The sequence below is a fragment of the Rhinatrema bivittatum genome, chromosome 1 (assembly GCF_901001135.1).
Source record: "Rhinatrema bivittatum chromosome 1, aRhiBiv1.1, whole genome shotgun sequence".
In the NCBI taxonomy this organism is placed as follows: Eukaryota; Metazoa; Chordata; class Amphibia; order Gymnophiona; family Rhinatrematidae; genus Rhinatrema; species Rhinatrema bivittatum.
In genome coordinates, this window is record NC_042615.1 from 447,003,336 (window position 1) to 447,026,435 (window position 23,100).

Below are 23,100 nucleotides of genomic sequence, written 5' to 3' on the forward strand. Positions count from 1 at the left end.
GGCCCGAACCCCAGATCTTTGAAGTAGTTAGCAATGCTCCTGGGTACTGGTCCATATACTTTATGTAGGCTTGGGAAATCGGAGAATCCCAGAATGCATTGCTCACCCCTTAAGTGCACTGTCTACTATGTGCCTGAGTTTACTTGTCCTTGTTACAGGTTTCAGACTTCTGAAAAGGAAGTTATCATTTCTGCAGAGGCAAACTTTTGCGGACTTCCAAACTTCAAAGGACAGTGATCTGCTGCTTGGGTTTGTATCCTTTTAAGCAGCTGACCTTGTTAATGTGAATATGCTCATATGGTTAAGATTAACGAGTCAATTATTTTTACACAAGCTTTCTCTCATGAAGACTGTTTTCCTTCACTTGATTACATTCACTAATAAAAAGTGTTCAATCTTCCTTTCATTGGTGCTTATGTCCCCACACGTTAATCAGGAGCAATTATCAATACGGCTGGTGAAGGTTTGTGCTTCTCAGTCCCTCAATTAAAACATTATATATTAGGCTGAAGAGAAAGAAGCACAAAGTTATTTTAGATGATGCATCTGCATAAAAAATATATAGTAGGACACAGAGATGAGCTGCCAGTCTAGGCACACCTTCTAATAAATAACTAAATAAAAAGATGGCACCTAATCAGATGGCCACTGATAATGGATACACTGGAAAATAAACTAGGCAGCTTTCAATTACAATACTAAGATTTGTGCCAGATTTTAAAGTTTATCGTCCGTGATTATGTGGGCTCTACACTAATTGCAGTTTGGAACTTTTTGATGACTCTGCATCCTAAGGTTTCTGCTTGCACGCTCCTCGGTGTGCTCTCCAACAAATTACATTAAGACTTGAATTAAAAGTGTATGTTTTCATTCCAACATTAGATCCATATAGTGAATCATTTGGTTGTATTTAGTTTTTAATTTTTAAAAGAAGAAGTCTGGAGAGTGCAGTACGCAAATGTGTGACGCTGTTATTCTCATTTGTGGGTGCCATACAGTATTCCATAAATCTACAGAAATGTTTTCTCTGAGGAAGATCCAGGGTCAGAGGCCACATTCTATGATGGCAGCGTGGCCTTTTGTAAAAGGAGAATTAGAAAGCGTAAACAGGGAGGGGGATAAGAGATGTAAGTAAGCTAGGAGCTGACTGCCACAGTACAGGACTTGTCCTTTCTGTAGGGCTGTGCTGTGCCTAACAAAAGGTTCTGACATAGGACTATCCAGATGTACATGGGGGGAGCTACCTTCCACTCATTGCAGAACATGTACTGTAGATATTGTAGGACCAGATGTGAAATGGGGCTTGTCTCATATTCTACCTCAGGCAGGGCTGCTGCAAGGTTATTAGGTGCCCTAGGGGCCTGGCCAAGTGCGTAACCCCCATTACGCACCAAAGTGCCGGGCCCAGATAAAGGGGCAGTCTGGGGGACGGGGAGGGGCCAGGCTGGAGGCGGACAGTACAGCAGCCACTTGCCACTGTGCCGGGGAGCACGTGCAACTTGCTACAGCTCCTGTTGAGGAGCAAAAGGTAAAAAACAAACAAACCAGGGATTAGATAGGATAGGGCTAGGGGGTGGGGAGGAGAGGAGAAGGGAAAGGAAGGTTAGATAGGTGGGTAGGGAATTTCCCTCCCAGTCTGCTCCTTAATTGGAGCAGATTGGGAGGGAACTGGGGAAGGCTGGGATTTGTTGCCTCGCGGGAATTGTGTAAATCCTCCCCCCTTTGCGCACTCTGCCCTCACATGTGCACGCGGATTACAAAATCTGGTGCGCATATGTACGCAGCCCAACGGTTTTATAGCATGCATGCGCCGCGCACGCATGCTATAAAATCGGCGTGCCCATGTGTGTACACCGGATAGCGCATGCACCTGGACGTGCGCACTTCTTTAAAAATGTACTCGTCAGCGAATAGTTAAGCTCTAGAATTCATTGCCAGAGGATGTGGTTATGGCAGTTAGTGCAGCTGGGTTTTAAGAAGGTTTGGATAAGTTCCTAGAGGAAAAACCCATTTACTGTAATTAATTATTAAGCAATAGTTGCTTGAGATTTAATTAATGTTTGGGTACTTGCCGGGTGCTTGTGACGTGGATTGGCCACTGTTGGAAATAGGATGCTAGGCTTCATAGACCCTTGGTCTGACCCAGTATGGACATTCTAGGTGAACATGCCACCCCCCCCCCCCCCCCCTCAGTCTCGGCCCTGACTCCTACCACATTCGTGCTCGCCGAGTGTGTGCTTCTCTGTGCCATGAGCAGGATGGGAACTGCTTGCGGCCCGCTGAATCTCTACTCCTCTTTGCCATGAGCAGGATAGACTCTGCTCGTGGCCCCACATGGCTGTTCTTCGGCGCCCCCTAATGGTCGGCGCCTGAGGTGACCACCTAGTTCACCTAGTAGGACGCGCTGGCCCTGACCTCAGGACAGCTAGGGCCTCATTTTTTCAAGGGTTTCCCTTTAACACAGAATAAGACAAAACCCTTGACAAATCAGGTCTAGAGTGCATAATGTACTGGATTCAAATATAAAATAAAGCTTAAGTGCGTTTGGGACAGAGGTTTCAGCATTTTGTATCTTTCCAGTCTTTTTCACCAAAAATAATGTAAAGATTAATACAGATTAAGTTCATTTTTAAAATCCATTTATAGGAGTAAAATAGCTATTTATGCTGTCTGAAAAGTGACTCTTTCTCAGTGCCAGGAAAAGTGCATGCATTGCTCACGTGTACTTTGAACTGCATTTAGAGGTGGTGTTCCCGGGGGTGAGCTTAGGAAGGGGGAGGAAAAGGACAAGGGTAGATTGCATTTTCTAATCAACACAAAATCCACCGCACAGAGTGCTTTGTAATCACAGCAAGTTTTGAAGCGAAAGATTCTTTTTCTTTGAAAATTAGTGCAAAATCCGTGGGTAGAAAGTACCCCTCAGACTTGGTCCCAGTATGGACAATTTGAAAATCTCCCCCTAAATGCAGTAGTACAATTCTTTGCCTCATGGACCTTCTCAGTTAAACGATTAAGCCACTTGATCCAGAAGAATATGATAATTGTATTTATGTGGGTTTAGCCCACACTTTTTCAGTGATAACTCAAGGCAAGTTTCATGCACCCACCATATGTAATTTAAGTTCCTACTTGAGGCAATGGCGGGTGAAGTGACGCACCCGAGCTCACGACGAACATCAGTGGGGTATGAGTCTTGGCTTTCTTGGTTCGCAACCCCCTGCTCCAATCGCCAGACTGCTACCCCAGCTCTGGGCAAGCTTTTGTGGATATGCACCCTTTTATTTTTTCCAGATTGACCCCCATTCCACCCCCACAACCCATCAGCACCTCCTATCCCCAGCCAATCTCACTGCCCATCAAATTGCTGAGGACCCCCCAATAATCCCTACTCGGTCTCCCCCATAAACCCCCCAGTCTTGGTTCCAGGATTCCAGCCAGCATGTTTTAGTTTTATTTTTACTTTTTTTTTTTTTTTACCAGAGCCTGATTGTATCAAATGAATCAAATGTATTTCTTTGATTGTGTGACTAGAGAATTAGACCAACAACAAGCACTAGATTAGTTTCCTTGGATTTCAGTAAAGCTTTTACTACTGTCTCGCATAGCAGGTGGGGGGAGGCTGTGATGACGAAATGGATCAGAAACAGATTGAGAAATACACAATGGAGGGGAGTGGTCAATGGAACTCACTCTGAGGAAAGGATAAAAGCAGAAACGTGGTGGCAGAAAAAGACCCTACATCCTAGCTAGTCTGCCTATCTGCCCCTACTATTCAGCTTTTTAAATTCCTACTGTTGCCTCAGAGATCCTCTGTGCTTATCCCCTGCCTTCTTGAATTCAGATTCTGTGCAGTGGAGTTGCCTGCTCAATATCTTGGTGTCTTATATTGCGGAAGAATTAAGAGGGGAAAAGTTTGTCTTTTTGCAGATGATGCTAAGGTTTGAAGCCTGCTAGGCACACCTGAGGGAGTAGATGGAATGAGAAGTAATTTAAGGAAGCTAGAACAGTGGTTAACTGCTTAGCAGTTAAGTTTCAATGCAAAAAAAAATAAATGCAGAAATACATTTTGGGCAAAGAAATCCAGAGGAATGGTAAACAATAAAAAAGTGACACACTGATGTCCACGAAGCAGGAAACAGGGTGATTATATATGATGATTTGAAGGTAGAAAAACATTGCCAGAGCTGGAGGGATGCTCTGATGCATAGTTGTGGACAAAAGGACAAAAATAGAATAAAGATTTTACCTTCTAAAGAGGTGGGCCCCCCCCCATGCCCCCTGGAAATGCCTGCTGGCATGGGCTCAGGCTGTTTGGCACACGTTTGCTGTCATGGTTTAGGGCTGGCTGGAGAAGGGGCCCGTCCAAACCCTTGAGCATCTCATTCAAGAGCAGGGCTTGGAAAGAGAAAAAAAAAAGAGCTGTTTTCTTTTTTTTCTCTATAGCCATGGCCTTAGTTTAAAATGGGCCGTGGCTAAAAAAAAGGAGGAGTAGCTCCCTCAGCCACAGGAGCATGTCCTCTGCATCTCGTGGCACTCTTATAATGGAAGGGCAGAGAGAGCATCGCTCGTGGCTTTTTCCTTCAGCCATGGCAGGGAGAGAGAGAGCCGGCGGCCGCTAACCAACGGTGTAGCAAGTGAGAGGTGGGCGCCCGAAAGCAGCAAGGGAGACTTATGCAAGTTCCCCCCCTTGTGAAAACATGTGGATCCAGGCCTGGTGCCTTGCTAATGGTATCACCGCTGTGTCCCTTAAAGGGCCAGGTTGTAGTGCTGGCAAGGGGGGAGGATGCAGGAAAAAAATGGAGAAATGCAAGAAAAATAAAATAAATAAAGGACCGGGGAGCACCAAAGAGGCACGGAACCCTTTACAAGCTGCGTCATGGCAACAACCCTCCCCAGCATGCACTGGGGCAGGCTATGGGGACACATAAAGCAAAAGAGGGCTATGGGAAAGCAAAAGAGGGCTATGGGAAAGCCCGGCTTCACTATGTGCTTGGAAGAGCCCTGGCTGCTTGCATTAGGCAAGGGTTTCAAGGAAAATCCAAAAAGCAGCCCCCAGGGAAAACCTTTAAGACACAGATTTGTGGCAACGTGAGTGGTAGGGTACCCGGTACCTGCCCCCACCATATGTACAGAAATGTTTGGGGTATATATTTATGGGCAAGGAATGCCCCCTGCCATAGCTCCAGTCCACACAGGAATCGAGTCCTGGGTTTTATCTGCAGCTCATTGTTCTCTCTCCCCCACCCCTCAGCACTCAGAATGGAGGGGGAAGGTTTCCTTAGCAACCTAGTAGCCCAAGTGCAAACCTTGTGGCCATGGAGGTGAATTGCCCAGAATAGGAGCACCAGGGGTGTAAAATGACCAGTCCCCTGAGGTGTTTGGAGACATCACATTCACTTTAAAAAATGTTAAAAATCAACTAGAATTGGCTGGCCCCTGTGCCATTGAATGGGGAGAGCTTTTACTGCAGGAATAAGGTCTGTAAAACATTTTTTTAAAGTGGCATTATTTTTGTGACATCATCAGAGCAATTCAACTCTTTGAGGATAAAAAGCTTTTGAAAAAAAAAAAAAAAAAAGGATTAGAGGGAGAAGACGGGTGTGACTGGACTAGGGCAGAAGTGATTTATACTGGCTCTGCTGTACTCCAAGAGCAAAACTAAGGAGTAATTGGAGTATTTAGCCACCAATTTAAAGGAGAACAGGTAAGAGAAGTATTATATAGCAGTACCAATGTGTTCTAAGGGTGTGCTTTGAAAAAACGTTGTTTGTTTTGTTTTGTTTTCCCCTTCGTTTTTGTTTCATTAGGGTTTCTTTTGTTTGTTTACATTTTTCAATTAGTGCTCACTGAGTTATAATTAAACTAGGGTGCAGTAAATGAAAAATGTAAAAAAAAAATTGTGATTTTTTTTTATTGTTTCATTTTAGAAATAACATAGAATGAAACAGGCAATACCATTAACATTGCCTATGTTAAAAAGGAAAGCATATCCCTAGAGTGCCCATGAGCAAATTTAAAGAGGCAGAAGAGGTTTCTGACTGAAGTTGATTCCTGGTTCCTTTTACCAATTTAAGGGAACAGGATAGTTAACGGTAAAATCTTGGGCAGGAACAAGAGAGAGAGAAGAGTGGAGATTTGTGAAAGTGGATGTATGCTGTACCCCTTTAAATAATATCTGATAAAGAATGTTTTCTTATCTTTTATTTTGTTAGCTAGCAAACCAGTTTGATGAGCTTTCAGAAGATTTTTGGTGCATGTGCCCGACCATGCATAACTTTTGTCGCACTCGTGCACAGCTTTTACCACCCTGCGCAGGGATTGCATCGCGCAAGGATAAACCAAAATCCTGCCCAATCCAATCAGTGGCATCACACCTCCTTCAAGGCAGCAAGAGTCACGTTTTTCCAAGCATCATCTTCTGCTGCCATAGAGCCAGTGTCGCAGCTCTTATCATGGGATCAGATGATGGTCTGATAAATGTGACTCCTGCTGCTGTTTACCTCTCAGCTTGGCTCCATGGAGTCTGAAGAGAGAGGATGCAGTGGCTGCCAATGGATCCCATCACACTGGCAACCAAAAAGAGTATGAGAGTGTGATGGCTGCCAGTGGATCCCATTCCGCTGGTGGCCAAAAACAGGAAGAGGAAACGGAGGCCAAAAATGGACCCCATCCTACTGCCGGATGAAAAAGGAGGAGGATGCAATGGCTGCCATTAGACCCCATCCCGCTGGTGGCTGAAGGTGAGGCCCAGGCCTTGTGTGTATGTTTGTGTGTGTGTGTGTATGGCTGGGTGAGAGCCTAGGTGATGTAGAAGGTGCAGGTGATGTGACTGCCTATGGGTTGGGTGACTGCTTGTGTGTGTGTGTGTGGGTGGATGGAAGAGTGTTATGAACCTGCCTTTTCTGCAGGTTCTTCACCTTTTTATTTTCCCTTCTCATTCCACGGCTCGGAGCAGTCTTAACGTCCATCGCGGTCGGAATCGCGCTACTCTTTGTCGTGGCTGGAGCCGTGCTGTTACTGCCTCTCTAGCAGCCCGGAGGCTGCTGATGTCCTTCCCATGTGGCAGGAGCCGCGCTTCTGCACAACTAGCAGCCCGGAGCCTGCCGACTCTTTCCTCCACGGCAGGAGCCGCGCGTCATCTGGTCCTGCGGCCCGTTGACCACTGACATCGCTGCTGCCCTCCCCGGCGGCAGGATGCCATCCAGGTGCACCTCTATGTGGCAGGAGGCCGCCAACAACATGCCTATGTGGCCCAGAAGTCGCTAGCCTTATCTGCGGGTCCTCTGAGGGGAGAGGGCCACAGCCCCGGCCTCTCCTGATAGCTGGAGCCGCCAGCGATCCATCTTCAGCAGCAGGGAAGCCACCTATCATCTCGAGGCCTGCTCTGAGGCCTAGTTTCAGTGCCAGGCCCTTCTTCTCCTCAGCATAGCAGGGCCACTCCTATTGTCCGTGGCCCTGCCCCTTCTCCTAAGGGGCAAAGCCGCGCCTCTTCTCCATTCTTAAAGGGACAGCGAGGGAGGAGGTCCACTTCTGATGTCATCAAGGAGTCGCCTCTTCTTCAGGATAAAAAGCTTCAGTCTTCATTCTTTCCTTGCCTTCGCAAGGAGCTAGTCCTCCTTAAGACTTCTTGTCTGTTATGGTTTCGAGGTGTTTGAGTGGATTCTTGGGTACTGTGGAAGATGACCACGCCCACAGTGAGGAGCCCCGTGGGGAGCCACAGTACTGGGCTAGACTCAGGACGCACAAACACAGAGTTTTGTTTTTTATTGTACAGATGATGTATACCACCAGAGGTGGCAGTAGTGAGGTGATCCAGAGAAAGCAGTCCAGGGACCCTCGGCAGAGGGAACCCATCTCACCAAGATGGTATAGGGATCTCCATGTGTAGGTTTCTCAGCACGGCAGAGCTGTAGATGAGACAGACTGAGAACTAGATTACTCACTAGATGGTAGCTGTAAGGTTGATGATTCCACCAGGCAGAAGTAGATGGTAACAGGCACCGAGGCAGGGAGAGCAGGCCCTCGAGGATCCCAGTAGGGCACCTGAAAGAAAGCAAAGGGCCCCTGAGGAGCGGTTACCCAGGTTAGAGAATACCCCGAAGGGCAGAGAGAACTTCCATCGACAGCATGGAAGCGGCAGAGTTGCTTAGACCAGACAAGTCCAATCCTTGCTAACTCAATGAGCTAGCAAACAAGCATAGGCTAAATTCTCGGATGGCATGACTTCACTCGAGGGAGACACCCCCGAGGTTCTTGCCATGACGTGGATAAAGACGTGGGTGGCGTGTGCACGCACACCCTAGGAGGCCCTTAGAAGAAACATGGCTTTGCCATAGCCATTCCGGGGACGCTGGAGAATGCGGCTTGCAGAAGTGGCGGTAGCCATCTTCCCAAGGCTAGTGGGGAGAGCAGAGAAAAAGGTGAGGCACAAGGGTCAAAGCTGTCTGAGACCGACGGACGCAACATCGTCATCTACTTCTCCTGGCATTTTGTTTTATGTAGGATCCTGTGTCTTCATGATGTCCTCACCCTACGTCTTCATCTTCATCGTCTCAAGGTCTCCAGATGACTCGTCTTGATGTCTTCTTTATCCGGTACATCTCCATCCTGGCAGCGCAAGTCTCCAAGAAGTACCAGCTTCTTATTTTAACCTTTATCGTAGAGGCATCCCCTCGAACCCCAAACCTTGCCTGGATCTTCGGAGTATGCACCCTGCCTCCACTTCAGAAATTAACTCTATATGATCCGTTCCGGCGTGGCCCTGCCTGGCCTTTATCAGCTGTGCAGGGTGCATTTATTTATTTTATTTATTTATTTAAGTCTTTTCTATACCGTCGTTAAGTAGATTCCGTCACAACGGTTTACAATAGGGCACATTAAATAAGGATGCTGAAACATTAATTTACACAGGTGCCATAACGGTCCAGTACATAGTTTTTTTAAAACAATATAATTTGTTTGTGATACAATACTGTCCGGAGTTTTTCTTTCGGAATTGAAAGCAATGCTAACTTTATAAGTGTTACTTTATCTTATAGTGTTGGACGATAAGACAAAAGTAATATAAAAATAAAATACAGCTACACACATATTGATTGTGATGGTGTGTGTTGATTTTCATTTTCATTTGTTCCTATCTTGCACTTCGCCAGCTTCACTATTCCACCTACTCTCTTTGATAAGCTTGCTTAAATAGCCAGGTTTTTAAGCTTTTTCTAAAGGTTTTGCTGTCTTTGTAACCTTAACTCCAATGGCATGGTGTTCCACAGTATGGGTCCTGCCAGGGATAGAGCTCTCTCTCTTACTTGAGTGAGTCTTGCTGTTTTTATTGATGGAATTGTAAGGAGTGCTTTGTTAGCTGATCTTAGGCTTCTGTTTGGTACGTGAACGCGGAGGGCTGTGTTCAGCCAATCTGCTTTTTCATTATGTATTAATTTATGTATGGTGCAAAGTGTTTTGTATTGTATTCTTTGCTCAACCGGTAACCAGTGTAACTTGGCTAGGGTTTCGGTGATGTGGTCTTTTTTACTTTTTCCTGTCAAAATTCTTGCAGCGGTGTTTTGTAAAATTTGTAGTGGTCTGAGTGATGTGTATGGTAGACCTAGTAGTAAGGCATTACAGTAGTTGGTGCTTGCAAAAATCAATGCTTGTAGTACTGAACGAAAGTTGGTAGTCATTAGCAGTGGTTTGGAACAGGTTTTGTCGGAGTCTTCACTTCATCTATCTTTTCTGTGTGGGGAACCACCAGCATGGTCCGTGACCTGTCTTCATTGGCTGAATATATGGATGTGTGATGTGCAGTACTGACTCAGCTCTGTCAACTTGTATGGGGAACCACTAGCGTGGTCCACAACCAGCCTACCCCGGCTGTGTAGGGCGCGCCGCCTGCGTGGTCCGAGACCAGTCCGGCTAGGTTGTGTAGGGCACGTGTTGACCGGTACCTACCAAGTCTTCTTCAAGCAGCTCATGGCCTTCCAGAGTTTCTTCATATACTTTTCTTCAACTTTTCTTCAACTTCCAGAGTTTCTTCATATACATTTACTATACAAATCACATTTAATCGGACTCAATCTTGTAACCTTGTAAATAAGTTGCTGTAAGTTAAATCCCCTTCTTGTCACCTCCAACTCCCAGTTATCTATTTCCCTGTTTTATTGTAACTGTCACTCTTCTTACAATGCTCTTGTTACAATTGTTTGAGTTATCTCTTATCTTGCACACTTTGTTAAATGTAAACCGGTTTGATGTGATCCATGTCATGAAAGCTGGTATAGTAAAAATAAATAAATATATGTGACCAGAGTTCCTTTTCACTTCACGTATTCAGATTGCATTCTTCATGTGTCGAAGTCTCATCTTACTTCGTATCCAGAGTGATGTTCCACTTCACGTATCCTGGGTCATGTCTCACTTCAAGTCTTCGTCTTTGATGTCCTCATCCTCTGACCACTGTCTGCCCTGTCGCAGTTGCTGCTCCATGCGGCAGGTCCGAAAGGGCTTGGAGTAGTTGGAGGACCACTCATGAGACCAACATTGCGTTGCTTGGGTCTCTTTCTGCTGCATACAGGTGTGGCTGTGGTTAAGGTCATCTTTTTCATCTTCAGCCCATGCTGGGGCACCTCTCACCTGCCTTGGTGCTTGCCGGAGCTCCTCTGCGGCTGTATAGGGGCCCAGGGGCACACGAAAACATCAGTGATGGAACCGCTACCCGCATTTCCACAACCGATTGCGAAGGCCATGTGCCTGGTGGGTGTTCCTGTGTGTGGTTTAGACTCTTCTATACCAAGAATTTTTGTCTTTTCCTGAATTTTTTTTTTTGGGTACTAATGACCTGCAGGAGGCACCTGCACCTAGACATTCCAGCTTTAATTCCTTGGTCCCTTCAAGGATTGAACTTGGAAGGGCCCTTGAGAGGGGGGTACTGTTACAAACCTGCCTTTCCTGTCCCTTATTCTGTCAGTATTCTGTATGTGTTACTGAGATGCAGTATTTCTGCTGGCGTGTAGTTTTTCTGTAGGGTTTTGTTCTGTTAACCCTAGTAGGTGGTGTATCAGTGTTCTAGGGCATGGTATAATATTTGTATTGCTGCCTTGTCATAGATAAGGCTGCTACTTGTTATGCCCATCAGTCACAGATGGCTGCGACCGCTGCTGCTCACCTCTTTCTTCTCTTCCTTGACTCCATGGAGTAGACTGACAGCTTCCGCCAGCTGCCAACGGCCTGCTTACCACTCCCAGGCCTCCTGGGGCAGCACGGCCACCACAGACTGCCATCTTGCCGTCGGAATCCCTTAGGCGCACGTGCGCATGGACCAGTCTTAAGCACATCATGGCGGGAACCTTGGGGGTGTCCCCTCCGGATGATGTCATCCCTTCAGGATATTTAAAGCCGCTGGCCCTGCCTACTGATGACTCGGCAAAGAGTTCCATCCTTGCTAAATCCATCTCACTCCCAGAGGACCCTGCATTTCAGTTCCTGCTTCCTGGCGTAAGACGTCTTGGGTACCCAGTCCTCAGAGGCCCTCTCCTCGTCTTGGCTATCTGCTTCTCGGAGGGCCTAACGCTTGGGATTTCTGCCTGCCCTATCCCTCAGGGCTTCCTTGGAACCATCACTACCCTTCTTGTGAGTACCCCGCTCTGTGGACCACTTTCAGTTCTACCAAGGACCTCTCTGGTGTACCCCACTCTGTGGAACATTACCATCTCTACTGAGGATAAAGGCCTATCTCGCTCTGCAGGCCTTTATCAACTCTACTGAGGACTCTATTGGCGTTCCCTGCTCTGCAGACCACTATCATCTCTACAGAGGACCCTCACCAGTGTACCCTGCTCTGCGGGCCATTACCATTTCTACTAAGACCTCACCAGTGTACCCCACTCTGCGGACTGCTATCATCTCTACTGAGGACCCACTCTGTAGACCATTACCATATCTACTAGGACCTCATCGGTGTATCCCATTCTGCGAACCACTACTGTCTTTACTGAGGACCTCCTGAGGTGTACCCTGCCACGCGGGCCACTACCATCTCTACCGAAGATCTCTTTGGTGTACTCCGCTCCACTGACCACTACCACTTCTACTGAAGACCTCATTGGGGTATCCCGCTCTGCAGACCATCACTAATGCTATGGAGGTATCCCCTCTGGGTATCCCCCTTTCCACTAACCCTGTATTTCTGGGTCTGTGAGACCTCATTTCTGGCACCCCCCGTTTTGTGGGTAGTGCCACTCTATCTCTTTAATAAAGGCTCTAGACTGATACTGTGTCTGACTTCAGCTGAGACTCCACCTCCCGACGGTGAGGCTCCCTGTGGGCGGTACCACACTAACTAATCCTAACACTACTGTTGTGGTTTGTTACTTCTCAGAGTGTTTGGCAGTGAAGGGTTTCCAGTTACTGAGATGAGTGTGTGTGTATGTGTGTGTGTGTGTGTGGAGAGGAGAACTGAGTGTGTGTATGCATGTGCGTGAGAGTCTGGAGAGTGAATGAGAGGAATGAGAATGAGTGTGTGCATGCGTTTGTGAGAATGAGCATATATGCATGTGAAAGAGTATGAGAGTGAATTATAGAGATGTGAATCGGAACCGGAATCGGTTCGGATTCCGGTTCCGATTCACATGTGGGGTTTTTTTCATCGGGCCCGATCGCGGTTTTGTTTATCTGCTGCGCCCAAGCTGATAAACAAAAAACCTACCCCGACCCTTAAAAATGAATCCCTTAGCTTCCCCCACCCTCCCGACCCCCCCAAAAACTTTTTACAGGTACCTGGTCGTCCAGTGGGGGTCCCTGGAGCGATCTCCCGCTCCCGGGCCGTCGGCTGCCACTAATCAAAATGGCACCGATGGCCCTTTGCCCTTACCATGTGACAGGGTATCCGTGCCATTGGCCGGACCTTGTCACATGGTAGGAGCACTGGATGCCCGGCACCATCTTGTGCTCCTACCATGTGACAGGGCTGACCAATGGCACCGGTAGCCCCTGTGACATAGTAAGGGCAAAGGCTATCGGCGCCATTTTGATTACTGGCAGCCGATGGCCCGAGTGCAGGAGATCGCTCCCAGACCCCCGCTGGACCACCAGGGGCTTTTGGCAAGTCTTGGGGGACCCTCCTGACCCCACAAGACTTGCCAAAAGTCCAGCGGGGGTCCGGGAGCAACTTCCTGCACTCGGACCGTCGGCTGCCAGTATTCAAAATGGCGCTGATACCCTTTGCCCTTACTATGTCACAGGGGCTACCGTTGCCATTGGTCAGCCCCTGTCACATGGTAGGAGCACAAGATGGCGCCGGCCATCCAGTGCTCCTACCATGTGACAGGGTCCGGCCAATGGCACGGATACTCTGTCACATGGTAAGGGCAAAGGGCCATCGGCACCATTTTGATTAGTGGCAGCCGACGGCCCGGGAGCGGAAGATCGCTCCAGGGACCCCCACTGGACCACCAGGTACCTGTAAAAAGTTTTTTGGGGGGTCGGGAGGGTGGGGGAAGCTAAGGGATTAGTTTTAAAGGGTCGGGGTGGGTTTAGGGGTTATTTTTGTGTGCCATTTTTCCTGCCCTCCCCCAAAATGATGAGAACGCCCACGATCAATATCGTGGGGTTTTCCTATCGTTTTGGGGGAGACCCCAATTTCTGACGATTTTGAAAATATCGTCCAATATTTTCAATCGTCCGAAGCCCGATTCACATCCCTAGTGAATTATGCAAGTGTGTTAGTGTATGTGTATGTGAGAAAGTTTGTGTGCATGCTGCTCCAATGTTCCCTCTAAAGACTGGGTTGCCGTGAGCATAAAATTGATAGACTTGTTACATCAGAGAAAGTAGTGCTCATAGGGCAATGAAACCAACCATTTTTGTTTGGGAGCAAAACCTTTTGCACACTGCAACCCAATCCATATAAGGAACATTGCCAGGGAGTTAGCCTTTCTTATTTTATTTATTTATTTATTTGTTTGTTTGTTTTAATTAGCGAGTAGGTCATCCTAGAAGGAAGAAGGACTGGCACCTGCTCCCATCTGACTCTTTATCCAGAGCTTCCACTGCTACAGAGACCACCACACCCATGTCTATATAACTACAGAACCAGATATAAATATGCATACCGACAGCCAGCATACACATTAAGTCTGGGCAGACTAGTACCACTTATTGAGCTCAGTAGTAAAGCTGCACAAAAGGAAAAATAATCACAAAGATTCTTATAGTACCTCAAGGAACTCTGTATGTAAAGAGCCTGCAAGAAAATAAAAAGAATCCAAAGGATCATTTTCTTAACATACCAGTTTAAAAGCACACATGCTTAGAATAAAGCTAGGAGGTATTCAGGGACAATACTCAGAGTTTAAGGACGTGGTTATAATGTTCTATAAGAAAAAAGAACATCAGTATTTAATAGTGGTCCAAGGTATTGTGTACATTAAAGAAAGAGTTTGAATTGTTTAAGCCTAAAATACCTCTCCTTGACATGATGTTTGACAAGAAGTACTGATCGAAAGATTGCAGGTATCTATTACATGGGTTATTGCTAATCTGTTTGTAACCCTTTGTTCAGGGGGTTTGCTGTTTCCTCCAGGGCCATAAAAGTATTTTTTTAGTGGGGGCTACCTTCTTCATCGTATCTCCTTTAACTGCGGATCCTGGGGGTGGGGAGGGGGAGGAAATCCTTGTTGGCCCAGGTGAATGGTGAGTTTCTCCTTGAGGGGTAGATTTTCAAACCGTGCGATTTGGCGTACTTTTGCTGGCGCATCAGGCGCCAGCAAAAGTACGCAGGATTTTAGTAGATACGCGCGTAGCCGCTAAAATCCTGGATCGGCGCGCGCAAGGCTATCAATTCTGTATAGCCGGCGCGCGCCGAGCCGCGCAGCCTACCCTGTTCCCTCCGAGGCCGCTCCGAAATCGGAGCGGCCTCGGAGGGAACTTTCTTTTGCCCTCCCCTCACCTTCCCCTCCCTTCCCCTACCTAACCCACCCGCCCGGCCCTGTTTAAACCCCCCCTTACCTTTGTCAGGGGATTTACGCCTCCCGGAGGGAGACGTAAATCCCCGCGCGCCAGCGGGCCGCTAGCGCGCCGGGACGCGACCTGGGGGCGGGTCCGGAGGGCGCAGCTACGCCCCCGGACTGCCCCGGGCCATAGCCACGCCCCCGGGCCCGCCCCGGAATGCTCCCGACACGCCCTGAAAACACCGCGCGGTTCGGGCCCGCCCCCGACACGCCCCCCTCAGAAAACCCCGGGACTTACGCGAGTCCCGGGGCTCTGCGCGCGCCGGTAGGCCTATGTAAAATAGGCTCACCGGCGCGCAGGGCCCTGCTCGCCTAAATCCGCCCGGATTTGGGCGGATTTAGGCGAGCAGGGCTCTTAAAATCCGCCCCTAAGTGTGTGTATCTCTTTGGTATTGTATTTTCCTCAGGTACAGACAAGCTGGACACAGACTGGGTATCCAAATAAAATGTGCTTGTTAATGCCAAAACCTCAATCATAGTCCAATATACTTTCCACAACTGAAATTGTACAGTGGAATTATTTACATGTCCTCATTTTGCCTGTATCTTGTCCTTCACTCTAATTCCTGTTGGTGGGGGGGGGGGGGGGGAGTGGAGCTTGCCACTTCTTCCTCATCAATGTAAATAGCTCCAGGTATAGGGGAATCCTATTGGGGAACCACAAAAGCTCAAAAAAATCCTACCTGAGTCCAATGCTCTGTCTTTTTCCCACAGCCTATGTCCTGGTCCCTTTTGGGAGTCTCCAGATCGTGATGTTTCGTCCCACACTTCCTTTCAAATCTGCATCACTTCTCGAATGCTTCCAGTCTTGAACCAAATTCTCAGTCTCTTAACTCCAATTTGTGAGGAGGAGTCATTCCATTTCAGTCTCTCCTATGAGGTTGACTATGATTGGTTATCCCTAAGGGCATTTGGGGAGTTAGTGGTATAGATAGTGTAATCATTTTGAGTTGGCTCTAGAAGAGTAAGGGGCTATTTTTTCCCTGTCTCCTTCTGAGCTGGGACCACTAACCCAATTAGGCTTTTTCTTCAATTTAGAGGAGATTCCTCATCAATACACTCCCTGTCTGAGAGGGTCTGCTTTAGGTTTTTTTTAAAAAGAGATAGATTTTGATCAGGTTTTTGATTAGTTTTCTTGTTCTGGGGAATACCCAGTACCCTTTGGAGAGGGATAAGCCCCAATCCAGAGAGCAGGGGATGGAGACCTGTGAGCTTTCCTTCTACTTCCTAGAAGAAGCAAAACCAGTGACAGCATTACCCAGCATGGATTTTTTTGATTTAGAGTATTATGGATTTTTTCATATTTTTGTTAATATGAAGGAGTTATACCATTGAACAGGTCATTAGTGAGATCTCATCTTGAATATTGTGTATATAGGCCTTATGTCTATAAGAATTTAGATAGAATTGAGGTGGGCCAGGAAAGGATTACTAAAATGTTGTGCAGTCTGCATCAGAAAGTGAGTATGAAAATCTAAACATGTTGTAGGGACACCTTAGAATTCCAACTAATATAACTGTCTTAGTACAAGGATCTACATTGCTGCCTGGAATGCCCTCCTGGCAGAAGTGGTTATAACATGGACAGTGGCAGACTTAAAGAAGCATGGGATTAAAAAAGAAGATGGCATTAGAATGAGGGCACTGGGCAACCTTCACTGAACAACAGTTGCAGCCCATGGCAGCAAGTGATATGGCTGCCTTGTGCTTCCTGGACAGCATGGGAATACCTGCACGAGGCAGCAATTGCAATTCTAAAGGGAACACAGTGGGCTTGAGGGTTTGGTTCCATGTGGGGATTTTATCTGCTTTGAGTAAAATGCGCATAAAATTGCTACTGCGCAGACTAAATGGGCCATTTTGGTCTATACTGTGTTATTGTGTAACTATGTTCTGTTTCTGGATGTGTCATAATGGAATGCTCCTGCCAGGGGATTGAGAGTAAAAGAGTTCAGTGAGGGAACTGGAAGTTTCCAGACATCTTCCTCGAAGGAAGAGGAAGGAGCAGGGCCTCTCCTATGAAGAGAAAAGGATTCTAATCAAAAAGTACAAGAAAGTACTCAGTGTTGCATGTCCCTGTCGAGGCAGGCCCGTGACCGGGCCTACTCACCTCCAGCGCCTGGCTCCTGGACCCGGCCCATCCACTCTAGCAGCAGTGGCTAGCCGCTTGTGTTCCTGCACCCCCGCTGCCTCCTCAGCCTCTCTCTGGTCCTCTGTGGGCTGCTCTGGCTCTCCATATTCTTCCATGGACTCCTCGTTCCCAGTGGGTCTCCCCATGTGAGCCGTGGGGCGATGCCGCCATCTGGTGGCCTGCTTCCTTCTAGTCACGCACATGCTTCTTCCACCTTTAAAGGAGCCGCGGCAGGAATCCTACCCGTGGCCCCGGATGATGACATCATCAGACCCTGCTACTTAAGGCAGAGCCCGCCACTCATTCCTTGCCTTGGCAACAGGTCTCCACGCTTGTCATGTACTCGTTCATTGTCCTAGTTCCTGACTCCGTTCCTGGTCACAGTTCCTGACTCCGTTCCTGGTCACAGTTCCTGACTCTGTTCCTGGTTTCTCCCTAGCCTTGCTTAGACTGCTACGTTTGGACCACGCTCAGGACTGACTATTGACTTTGACCTCTGCTACATTTGGACCACGCTCAGGACTGACTACTGTCTTTGACCCTTGCTTCTTTGGAACTACGCTCAGGACTGACTACTGTCTTTGACCCTTGCTTCATTGGACCGCTCAGGACTGATTCCTGTCCTTGGCTCTCGCTCCACTGTACTTCATCTAGCTCTGCCTTCTGCCCCGACTCTAGCTTGTTCCTAACCTCGCCTTCGGTATCTTCTTGAACTTGGCCTTGTCAGGCTCTGGCCTTCTGCTGTCCGAGTGTCACTTGTTCTTGTTTTTGGCTCATCCTTGGTGCCCAGGCCTCTGGATCCCTGCCTCATCCAGACCTGCTTCGGTCCCTCCGATACCTCTGCTGGTCCCTGGCTACCTGCTACAACATCCACTGGGAGTTATCTGACGGAGTCTCGTCTAAGACCAACCGGCCCCGGCACCCAAGGGCTCAACCTGCAGGGGACATGGGCTGGTATTGGCAAAGCTCCAGTTGGCTTTCATCTCCTAGTCTGCTCTGCCTCCCAACAGTGGGGACCTGTAGGGCTTGCCCTATGGGTAGTGTCAATCCCACCTCAGGCCAAGGGTCCACCATCTTCGCAACACTCAGGTAAGAGATGAGAGTTGAAGCCCTCCTTCCCAAAGAACTTTTGAAGGGTGGGAGAATGTTCTTCCCATGAAGCACCCATGGAGAAGAAAGGGTCGTGTTTTTAGAAGCAGTAAGAGTTCCTGTAAAGGTGTGCAGAAAAGATCTGGAACACAGAAAACATTCTGCTGTAATTCTAAGAGTGAGGAAGAGTTAAATGAGTAATCTAGTCGGCATAATCCGGTACCAGTATGGTGCTATACATAGAGAGGAAAGGAGCTGGGCCAAAAAGGTGCTAAATGGAATGAGAGGAGTCTGGTTAACAGAGGCTTCCAGGTACAAGGGTATCCTAAGAGGGTCCTTTAACAGATTCAGTATGAAAACCTGCCATAAAGGGATTAAGGAGATCCTTACTGATTTAGAGTATTGGAAGTGTGAATGGAGCGCACAGATGCTTCACCACCTTAATGCACCATATGTCACATTATCACCATGGAAGATTTCTTGTTACTGTAAAGACTTTATAGGAGCACATGTTCCACATGTGATGAATTTTTGTGTGTCCCAGGTATTGAAAACCTGCTCAGGAAAAAAAAAACCAACACAACCTGTGCCCTTCATCTCAGAAAAGATAGTAGTGTGGCTGCCATGTTAGATCACTTGAATGCACAGAAATAAAGATTAACAAATGAAAGTAAAAAAAACAAAACCCAAATATATAAGATGATATTTTTTAATTGAAATAACAGTACATATCTTCACTACCAGAAAGTATAAGTGAATCATAAAAGTAATTCCAATGATAGTGTAAAAGGGTAGTGGGGAGAACATTTCAGAACAAGACTGCTGCGTCAATGACCTTACAATCAGGATAATGTAAGGAACATTTAAAACAATCCAGGAATGTAAGACTTTTTTAATTAAAATTATCAGACACTTCACAACTCACAAGAAAGGACTCCTAGAACTAGGTTTCTTATCTCATTAGCAACCATAAAATACTACCTGTCACTTTCTAACCATCTGTCAAACTCCCTTCATCCCCTCATCCTCCCTTTGCTATTCACGCTCTCATTTGAGTGCCTTTTATGATTCACCTATATTTTTGGGTAATGTCATTTTTTGCAGATTCTATTCTTACCTGAGGAAGGGAGTGTTAATCAAGAGATGTATCAAATTAGTCTAACAAATAGTTATTACCTCATATAGATATAGATATCGATAGTTTGATAGATAGATGAAGGGACTATTGGTCCCTATCCATGTTGTCCCTAGCTTATGCCCTGTTAGGAATTAGATAGGAGGAAGGAGTTGACAGACCATGCCTTTTAGGTTCCTGCTCTGAGGATGTCTGGATTGGTCAGTCAGTCTGCTTAAAAGCAGACAGTACACGAGGAGCGGTATATATATATAAATATAATTTGACCTTTATTTCTGTGCAGACAAAATACTGGAAGGGATGTTTACATATAGAGGAGAGGACAGATATGATAGACATATTCAGATACCCTCTTTTTTGAGTATTATTAAGAAACAAACTTGTTTCAGGGGAAAGACAGTGCCAGAAAAAGGGGTCAAGGTATAAGGCCTCTAGGGCTAGACTGAGGAACAATATCAGAAAATACCTTTTTTTTCATGGAAAAGGTGATAGAGGTGTGGAATGCCTTCCTGGATGGTGGAGGTTAAAACAGTACAGAGCTTAGGAGGGCACGACATAAGCACAGACAATTATTAGTTGCTAAAAATGAAGAGAAAAGAAAGCATGACCTAGTGGCAGTGTTTAAGTGCTTATATAGTACTGTAATCATCGGATTCATTGAGTGTTGGGACTGCCAGAATGAATGGTAATGTGGTCGATATGAAATGTTAGAAGCCTTAGCGGTAACATGGGAAGCTATGACACCAGAGCTGTCTGGCAGACTACAATAGAAGAGTCAAATTCAGTTGGGTCTGTCTGGCAGGCTGTGGATTTGGTAATAATTTGATGTCCTGGTAGAAATGCAGGTGCTTTACGTGGCAAGGTCTGCCTGGCAAGCTATGTAAGGGACCTAGGGTGTCCATTAATAGTGGTGACTATTTACATCAGGCTATGATGACAGAATCCGTCCAGCAGCTGGGGCTGTCTGGCAAGCTGCATGTACTGTGAAAATTGGAAGCAGTAACCAGAAGCGCTGGCAGAAATGCAGGCTCTCACATAGCTGAATCTGGCAGGTGACCTAGGAGGCCAGATATTTGAGCAATGGCCCTGCTAGTATTGCTGATTCTTTAGGTTCTTATCGACCTTTTTGGTTGGACATGGGAGGGGTGGGTGCTGGGTTTGGGAAGACTTAAGTAGGATTCTTATATGCACTTTTACCAACGATGGTGGAGTACAAAAGAAAAAAGTGACATAAACTTATAAGGTGGTCATGTTCTGTGGCTCTCAGCTGGGATATATGCTTAGCACTAGTAGCATGGATAGAAATAACTGGGCAGACTGGATGGGTCAGTTGGTCTTTTTTTCTATTGTCATTTGCTATGTATCAGCTATTTGCCATCTTTGTTTAAATTGCTTAATTTCAAATTTCTGTTTTTTTATGCTTTTTGTCGCATGTTTTGCAAATTTCTTGGTGATTTTAAAATAGTAAAAGCTACAAATATGAAACTAGAAAAAAAAGAAAAATGCTATCTGAGTGGCAAATGTCATACCATCAGCTACAATCCTGATTGCAGGACCTGGTGAGAAACACTAAGGATGGACACAGGTGTGCTGCAGGACTACACCTTACACTTGCTTGTACCAGCCTGGAAATTAGCTTGAATTCATTGCAACTTGATGTGACATCTCATGAGATTTCTTACAAGATGTTGCATCTGGTTTTCAGTTTCTATGTGACAGTAATATATGCAAGTATTTTTTGTTTTACATACATGCTGCATAAATTATCAGGCAAAATTTACTATTTACTAGATGTTTGGCAGATAGGTGAGTGACAGCAATCTGAAGCATTTAGATTCTAATTAGTAGACTTTTTCTTATGCAATTTAGATACCAGTGATATGCTTAATCAGTTGTCAAGAATAAAAACCTGTTTGACTTCACAGCTTTAAAGCACTGAACGCAATATACCATGCAGTAATAAAATAATTGGGTGATTATTCTTTATTGTGCTTGCTTTTTCTCTCACTGCAATTAAGTATCAGAAAATTCAGAAATGTGTGTGGAAGGCTGTTTGTGAAAGGTAACACTCTGCCTATCACTGCAAAAACCTGAAAGGCAATAAATCATCACATCTTCAAGTGGCTAATAAGGAATGCAGGGCATGAATATCGAATCACATTAGACCATTGCTATTTTCCCTTCGTACCTGCAGTACTTTGCTATGACTTGTTTCCATGCAAAATCATGATTGGTGATATATGCCTGGCATGCAAGAAACTATTATGGAAAGGAACCACTGCTTCTCTGTAATGGCCTCATTAGTTACAGCGGTCGATGTACTACTTTCACTGAACAAATAAAAACATGAAAAGCAATAAAATAAAAACAATTTGTTTGGACGGTGCTTTGCTTGTGAGAGAACAAGATCATTAAGGGGAGATATCCATGTTTGTGTTGCTATTCTGGTGATACAATGGCAGGGATCTGGCTCAAGACTCTATGCTCTTCTTTACTTGTGGGTGCTCAGTGTGTGGCTCTGTGGTGCATTATGATCAGAGCAACCAGGGAGGCTGCACTGGCAAGAAGGAAGAGTGAATCCTCCTGCTGACTCCAGTTAAGGTAATGTTTTGGGGTTTGAGGGGGAGGGGTCATGAATTTTTCGAGATGGGAGAGGGAAGAACATAAGAACATGCCATACTGGATCAGACCAAGGGTCCATCAAGCCCAGCATCTTCTTTCCAAGAGGCCTACCAGGAACTCCAATTCTAGTTTTAAACTACTCCTCAAAAGCTGGTCTCTGTTAGAGGGCTTCTCCTCCAAGTCTCTTTGCAAGAGCTTGCACTGAGCATGCTAAGAACATAAGAAGAACATAAGAACATGCTATGCTGGGTCAGACCAAAGGTCCATCAAGCCCAGCATCCTGTTTCCAACAGTGGCCAATCCAGGCCATAAGAACCTGGCAAGTACCCGAAAACTATCCCATGCTACTGTTACTAGTAATATCAGTGGCTATTCTGTAAGTCAACTCAATTAATAGCAGGTAATGGACTTCTCCAAGAACTTATGCAATCCTTTTTTAAACCCAGCTTCACTAACTGCACTAACCACATCCTCTGGCAACAAATTCCAGAGTTTAATTGTGCGTTGAGTGAAAAAGAACTTTCTCCGATTAGTTTTAAATGTGCCACATGCTAACTTCATGGAGTGCCCCCTAGTCTTTTTATTATCCGAAACAGTAAATAACTGATTCACATTAACCCGTTCTAGACCTCTCATGATTTTAAACACCTCTATCATATTGCCCCTCAGCCGTCTCTTCTTCCATCTGAAAAGTCCTAACCTCTTTAGTCTTTCCTCATAGGGGAGCTGTTCCATCCCCTTTATCATTTTGGTCGCCTTTCTATGTACCTTCTCCATCGCAACTATATCTTTTTTGAGATGCGGCGACCAGAATTGTACACCGTATTCAAGGTGCGGTCTCACCATGGAGCGAAACAGAGGCATTATGACATTTTCCGTTTTATTTACCATTCCCTTTCTAATAATTCCCAACATTCTGTTTGCTTTTTTGACTGCCGCAGCACACTGAACCGATGATTTCAATGTGTTATCCACTATGACATCTAGATCTCTTTCTTGGGTGGTAGCACCTAATATGGAACCTAACACTGTGTAATTACAGCATGGGTTATTTTTCCCTATATGCATCACCTTGCACTTATCCACATTAAATGCATTTTCTGCCATTTGGATGCCCAATTTCC

The 23,100-nt window shown here is 46.1% G+C and overlaps 1 long non-coding RNA gene across 1 annotated transcript in view; it reads left to right on the forward strand.

The window, feature by feature from the left end:
- Positions 1-5,587: 5,587 nt before the first annotated feature.
- The window catches only part of LOC115093469, a 69,526-nt gene continuing 52,013 nt past the window's right edge, over positions 5,588-23,100 (forward strand). Inside the window, exon 1 of the long non-coding RNA XR_003857323.1 lies at positions 5,588-5,704. This is a non-coding gene — a long non-coding RNA (uncharacterized LOC115093469). The remainder of the gene's footprint in view (positions 5,705-23,100) is intronic.